The 7,862-nt window shown below is 38.1% G+C and overlaps 1 non-coding gene across 1 annotated transcript; it reads left to right on the forward strand.

The window, feature by feature from the left end:
• The first annotated feature begins 529 nt into the window (after window positions 1–529).
• LOC119253581 (U6 spliceosomal RNA) lies at window positions 530–636 on the forward strand. The gene has a single exon (XR_005127120.1). It is a non-coding gene; the product is annotated as a U6 spliceosomal RNA (small nuclear RNA).
• Window positions 637–7,862: the final 7,226 nt, after the last annotated feature.

Here is a 7,862-nt window from a genome sequence, read left to right on the forward strand (position 1 = left end):
AATTGTGTGCTATTTCTTCTTTAGTGATACATAAAATGATATTGTATCTCATCTATTTTTTTACATTGGAGAGAATACAATAAAACAAAAGTCAACATGGTGGCTCAAGCCCAGTCAGATATCAACAAACTACAGATGTTGTTTTAGAACTTCAGAGTTGTCGAATATGGTCAAGATGCAGTATCTGAGGATTATCTCCAAATTTAACATGTAAAAGATCCCCCAAATCAGATAGGAGACAATGATGCTATATTCTAATTTACAAATCAATGTCCTCTCTAAATTCTTGGTTTCATTTGTGAATCTGAATCCTCAAAGACTGCAAAGTACACTTTGCACTTTGAATCATCTCTTCCCTTACTCACTTTTCCCAGATATCAGCCCAATAGGATAAGAAGGCAGGCAAGGGAACAGAAATCAAAATAACTCTAACCCATTGCTTACTTGCCCACAACTCAAGCCTGTGTATATAGTTAAGCACACAATACTTTTCATCAAATCTCATTGGAATTTAAAAGAATTCAAAAGAATGCTCACTTTGGCAGCACATACACTAAAATTGGAATGATACAGAGAAGATTAGCTTGGCCCCTGCACAAGGATGACAGGCAAATTCGTAAAGCTTCTATATTTTGTCCTGAGACCCTTTGCTGAAGATTAGGAAAAACTGTCAGTCAAAGCACAATGTATGAAACTCAACACTGAGATTACAATCTCACTGTAAAAATATTTACTGAACCTATTCCCCTAAATTATGTACAGGTTTATAAGACAATGTTACCTTAATAAATGGAAAAAAAATTAATAAAAGAATTCAAAAGAAAAAAATTAACCTAAGTATGAAATTCTACCACACATGGCCCAAAAAGAAAGGTTACTCAATATAAATTGGAGGAAAGGAAAGATTTAGTATCTTCCAGTATTTGAAAGGAACAGTTACATTTATTAATACTTAAAATTTCATGAACATACCTGTCATGGCCAAAGAGATAAACAGAAATGTAGGAATTTGTGTGGAATCTTTTACAAAAATATTAAGATGTAAAGCAGTTTCCTTCCTATGGCAAAGGGCTCCACTTAATAGACATTAACCTAAAGCAAAGCATGTTTTATATTTCTGGTTTTCTACCTATAAGATAATATTCTGACAAATTTTTCTCAAAACCTTCATAAAATTTAGTAAGAATTATTTGATTATTAATTCAATTCCAAAATACAACCTTTTGCCAAAAGTTACTGCTCATTCTGTTTCAAAATTACTGTGTAGAATTTTCCTGATATTTTCTGAAAAATAAAGTATATGAATGTTTTTCACTAGATTATTTTTCATTGTCATGATACATTCAATGGGCAATCGGCTAGCCATGTGAAACAATGCAGGAGATAAATGGACACACACACACACACACACTCCCTTCCCACCCTTCCCTTCCTCCCTCCCTCTCTCTAATAACCTAGCTTCAAATTAGTCAGATGAAGGATTATGGTTCCCCCACCATTTTGGATCAGTCACAGAACCCCACTGGCTCGGTTTCCTTTCCAAGAAAGTTTCAAGATAAGAGCAGATCACTAAAACCCCTTCAAAAAGCTGTTAGGAGAAAGGGAATCACATGAGCACCGAGAGGCTGGAGGCCACGCTGAGAGTTTGTCCAGCACAGAGCTATTCTTTCAAAGGATCCTGCACTCACAAAACCATTTTAAGTCACTATCTTATCTGAATACTTCTATAGATTTTTAGCTATAGCATCTACTTCTTCCCCTGCTTAATGCCAGCCTATTCTGAGCACAGCAGCCACAGTAACCCCATAAAAAACAAACAAAATGAGCCACTGAATCATGTCTGTGTTATCGAGTTAAATAACCATCAGAGGGCAGCAAAGAACCTCATAAGACCACTTTTTCAGCTATCGGTTCACCAGGTCGATCATGGAATTAGAAGTGTATTTTTCTGTTTATGATTTCTAATTTTTTCACTGTATTAATTACTGAAGATACATATTTAAAGGCTGAAAATATGAATTATTAGGACATTTGTCATTGATATTTTTAGAAGTTATGTCTTAGCACACTCCCAAATTTCTCTACCACATTTCCATTTTTTAAGTAGTGTTTAGAATTGGCATATTAATGTAGGAGGAAAAAATAAAGATTTCCAGTCTTAACCAAGTAGCCTATTAAATTAAACTGGGTGATCCGGGCTGAAGGATCCTTTGCAAGATTGATGTTCTATTATGTGAGTCTGAAAAGCAAGACAAAGGAGAATTGCTGGCGCCTCTGAAGTCCCATCTGAGTCCTACATCAAAGGAAATGAAACATTGTCTTTAATCTAATTTGTGATTCTCTGTAAGCATAAAGTCATTGAGAAGAGGAGACAATAAACTAGGGAGATGTGGTGTGCTCAGGGCACCACTGAATAACACCTTTATTGGCACTGCAAATAAATAACTGCATAAATAAAAGAATGTCAGTTGTTTACCTAAAAAGAATGACAGACAGTGGTATTGTAGTGCTGATTCTTTTTCATAGAATTTTAAATCATTCTCCTGGAACTGGAAGTCTTAGAAATACAATGGTGTTGAGAAAGCTGATGGCAAAGACTAATTAAAGCAACAAGGGAGGGTTGGTAGGGTGTGCATTACACACAAGGAGGGAATAAAGTCAGTGCATTGTGCCTCGGCATCTGTTTTGGCTTCACACTGGTGTGTGATGTGGGCCACTTTGAACATTACAATAGTGGAATGTCAAATTGCAACGTCAGGGAGAACAGATGCCGAAGACTCAGGGACGTGCATGAAATTATTGCGAACGAGATGAAAGACATGAAAAGGCCCTTTTATTAAATTTTTAATAAGTCCCTGCCACAATAAGTGTCGTGAACCTGAGAACTAATAGAGGTGATACGGCAGCAAGAATTACAGAAATAGAAGCCAAAATAGCAGATTGGACAATGCAATAGCAACAGGTTGGGAAAAAAAAAAAATAAAAAGTCTTGGTAAAGAGTTGGTAGCATGAATTTGAAAGGTACTGAAAAGGTTTAAAATAAACATGATGCAGTTTAAGACAGCATATGCCCCTGGTTCCTGTTTAGGGCACAGTTCCTAGGAAATAAATGGAAGTACATGTGAATAACTAAAACATATTTCTAGACATCTCAGGGAGATACAATGCTGGCATCATTAGCCGCAATGCCCACCTTTTTCTTTTCTTATTTTTCAGTCTAAAAATATTGAATTTCAATGGTAACCAGATAAAGAATATAAGACAGAGACGAGTAGCTTTTATTCTGCTTGTTATATGATTTGGACAGGTAGTTTAGCTCTGATTGTTAGCTGCCCCTCTCCCTGTCCTGTAATATGATGACTCTCAGTTTCCAAGAGTGTAAAATAAGAAGGTTACACTAAACTACGTCCTTCAAAAGCTGAGCCAGGGGAATGGTGCTCTCTTGAGTTTCTTCCAGTTCATGCTCTGTCTCATACATGAATAACCAGGGCATTCATTAATCATGATTTTGTCTTGCAAGTTACACAGTTATTTGCTTAACTTTATTGTTAATTTGATACACATTTGAAAACAAGTCTAAAGTTGCAAACATCCTTAATATTCAATGATAGGATATTATTTTTCATAATGATGATACATTGAATGGACTACCAGGTATCCATTTAAAATCAAGTATAATAGAATGTCACCCAATGACCCAATGGGAGAAATATTCATGCTAGGTTATTAAAAGGAGAAAAAGCAGCTGCAAAACAGACTGATCACACTTTTATTTTAAAAAAGTGACACCCAAATGTTAACAGTATATATCTCTGGTCAGCAGCATTGTTTTAAATTAAGAACAAAAGATTAAAGCTTAAAAATAAAAAAATTAATGGTAATTATTTCTGATTTGTGGAATTATGAGTGATTTTTATGTTTTTGTTGGGGGGGTGTTTTTCTATAGCATAAATGACACAAAGACAACTGTGGTAGTTTTGTTTTGTTTTGTTTTGTTTTTTGTTTTTTTGTTTTGAGGCTGCAAAGATCTCATTTCTACTGAAGCCCATGCTAGGAAGCAAAGCTCCAAGCACCAGGGTTCATACGCAAGGATATTGCACATTGTTTTCAGCAGACGCAACCTTTTCCTTTGGCTCAGTGACCGCTTGGCCTCCCATCAAGCACAGTCACCTTCCTGATCACTGAGAGGATATGAATCAGGTCTCCAGGTTCACGGAACACAATGAGCACTGGCCCCTGGAAGCCCGTGCCGACCTCCCCTGACCTGTCCACACCTCACATCACACAGAGGCCCCATCTCATTTTACCAGGAAACAAAACACTGACAAGTGCCAAATGCAGACAGACTAGAAAGATGCTCACTCCAGCAAGTGAAAAAAAAAGTATGATCTCATTTTTTTGTAAAAAATTTAATAAATAACATGTAAAGGAAATTCACCATGGTTCTCTCCATACAGTGAGACTACGAGTGCCTTACACTTTCATATTTTCACTAAATTTTAGATAATAAATACATGTTATTTTGGAATTTAATGAATGGGGTTTTGTTTTCATCAATTTAATTAAACTAATAATTTGGGAATCCATTTTTACAATTAGACCAATGAGGAAGTGAATAATATGACACAAGAGTTAAAAGATTGAATAGGTTCGAATATGGGAATTTTAACTAAATTTATCCAGATAAATTTTATTAAATTTATTCAAAGCAGTAATGACCCTGTTTAAAGGCAGTCAGGTTTAATTTCACAGCATTTGCGGCAGCCTCTGCCGCTGAACACCAGTGAACTTACTGGAAAGAGGGAGGCTTTCACTCAGACACATCAGAGTGAGTAAGACTCCCCTCCCCTGTGCGCTGGACTGGACAGTCAATGACGGGTAAGATCGGGGGCAGACTAAAGAAGGCATTGGCCAGCCTCATGTCTGTGACTCCTGACGACCTAAGACAGGCGCAGTCCCCGAGGGGCTTCATCATGATAAACTTTGGCGTTCAGATCAAACAAGGCACACATGCCTATAAGCCTAATTTAGGCAACAAGCCCGCAGTAATTAACCCCTCCTTTGGTGGAAACAAGGCTGCTAAGAACGTCACCTGCAAACAAGCCTGATGGAATTACCTACAAAGCAGTTTTACCATTAATCAGATAGCCATTGTTTCAGAATAAGTAGCAACCTAGCAACCTGTCTATAATCATACTACTTTTTCACTTACTTTGCTTTTTCTTTATATGTGTACAATCAGTTTCAGGAAATGCATGATAAAGAAAATAGTGTGTGGCAATAGTAGTTTTATAATAATCATAATACTTCTCACATGAGACAACACCATAAAAATCAAAATGCTTACGTAGAGAATATATTGCTCGTGATCACTAAAAGTAGAAGGTGCCAGTAGGTAAATATCAATGTTTTTGATCATTGTGGTTTTGGGATACGAATCAAGAAAAGCTAGCTTAAAGAATGCTGTTCGGTGTAAGCTAAAATGATTGTGTAGATTCAGTACCTGGAGATCGTTTACTGTGCCATGTCATGGATCAGCGATCACATGCACATGAATAATAAAGTAGATGTCTTATGCCTTACAAAGTATTTTATGCTGAGAAAGAATTAAATTGTATGAAATCATCTATTGTTGGAAATGGTATAAAAGTGTATGATGATTTTGAGCAAATTACATTCAGATCTTCACTCTTGAAGTGTGTCTGTCTGTCATTTATGCGCCGATTCCTTGAGCATCCTCACAGTTTCTCAAATCCTGAGACAGTCCTGCAAGTCTACCGCTGCGTTAGTCCGCGGCAAGCATTGACATTCCACGGGGGGCTTTTCCTTGAAGGGACTATAACTCCTCCCATTCACTTACAACCAATTCCCTTTTCTCTACTTTCCATTTGGGGCACAGCCTCTGCCATTCCTACTGACATCTGTATGTGATCAATTCCATGGATGTACCCACCCCATTCGCCACCTCCAGTTGGCCAACATCCCAGCCCTTCCAAAAAGGGCTGAGGCAGCTCCTTGTCACCGAGCACAATCCTAGGTGTTTACATGTTTGGAAACATCTCAGATCAGTGCCTGTTGGGAGGCTTTTTTGATTCTTTGAGTTGGCCAACAACCTTGACATTGACACTGCCCTACAATGCCCAAGGAGTGCGTAGGGCTTATTACAGCTCCCAACTCCTTCGAAACTTCACTGCCTGGATCTCTATCAGGGTCAGGCATGATCAAAGGCCAGCAGAGAGTAGGAGTGGCTCAGAAAATCTTTGGGGGCAATCTTTCAGGAAATATGACTAACTGACAACTCTAATGTATAGTCTTGAATGAAGAGACCAATTATCACTCCTAAACCAATAAATGAACACATACATCCTTCAGGGAACCAAAGACTCACTTTCTTGACCTTCTCAGGACCAGAGAGGTCAGGCCACTTTTTCCAAAGGAATTATCCCAGAGAGCAGAAGCATCGGACCACTTAGACATGTGCGGTCTCGTGTGTTTATACACATCATCTATTTTAATGTTCATAGCTCTGTGTAGCAGTAGGTTTTATATTTTCATCTTACTAATATGGAAACTAAGGTTTACAGAGGTTAAGATAATCAGCAGAAGTCATTTCACCGGCAAATGATAGAGTGAGAATTAAATCTAGGTCTCTTGACTTAAAACGAGGTGATCCCTATTGTACTATATAGTCTGCCATGGGTGCCATTTTCAGGTAGGTCAACTTACAGCATTACCAGTTGGTTGTGTGTTTCGAGATTTGCTTAAGATGGAGGTAAGTGGAATTCCCAGAAGGATCCCATCCAGGCCCGAGAGGAAAATGCTGGGCAATTTTTCTCAGTTTGGATGCAACTTGGACATTTTGGGTGGGTACATACTTCATTGGAGGGCTCTGCAACACATTTCAAGGTATTTTAGCATCCCTGGTCCTTGCCTTCTAAACTGTGATTAAGACTATGCCAATAAACATTTCCAAACACCCTTAAGAGAATTATGGCTTCCCATCATGAAAACTACTCCTGGAATCTGAAAATCTCTGATTTAAAAGCAATGTCATATGGCTAATAGATGACAGCAGAGAACAACAATTAGATCAAAAGCAAAATAATCACCAGGACAGGGAAGATCATTTGAAGTGGACTGCCTGGACTAAGTCAGAGTTTGTACAGAATATTAGAATTGATGGTTGATGTAATCAGCAAGCATCCAATGGGTTGGCTGCCAAGATAAATGCATTATGTACATAATGAGTGTTGTATGATTTCATTAGAATGGAAGAAAAAACTATCTACATCTTTGACAAAGTGTGGATCTCTGTATTGTCCCTTGAGTTGGCAATGATGAGCTCTTTAGTGTCTCAGACCCTCATTAATGGTAAATTCTTTCTAATTGGCAAAGGCAGCCATTGAGTTGGCACTAATGGATTCTGGCAGAAATAGCAGTGTCAGGTGCTATAAATGAGAAAATCTAGGCAGAAACCTTTTCGAAAAGAGGCAGACAAGAATTAGGAGCCTCAGTGATTCCTCCACCTCCATGGAAACAAGGAGTTTCTTTTACTAGCACACAATGCTTTTTCACAGATACCATCTTCAAGGCCATTTTCTCCTGGATGTTGTTAATAGATGAATGAGCTTTCCTGTTTGACTCGGAGAGGGGGTTGTGTGCTAGACCTTTAGGGGAGACCCCTCCCATAAATCCAACTTATCTCCACCCATAGCAAATCATCTGGATCACACAAGCAGTTGGTGAAAAGGGTTTTGTGTCTTTCTGCTTTTCCCATCACAATCCTTGCCTGGTTCTCAGACAGTTGAACTTGGTGTCTTTCATTTTCCTCTTGGGTGGCTTTTAGGGCTACAATTTGCTTT

Source organism: Talpa occidentalis, unplaced genomic scaffold (assembly GCF_014898055.3).
Source record: "Talpa occidentalis isolate TD23 unplaced genomic scaffold, MPIMG_talOcc4v2.1 talOcc4.2, whole genome shotgun sequence".
NCBI lineage: Eukaryota > Metazoa > Chordata > Mammalia > Eulipotyphla > Talpidae > Talpa > Talpa occidentalis.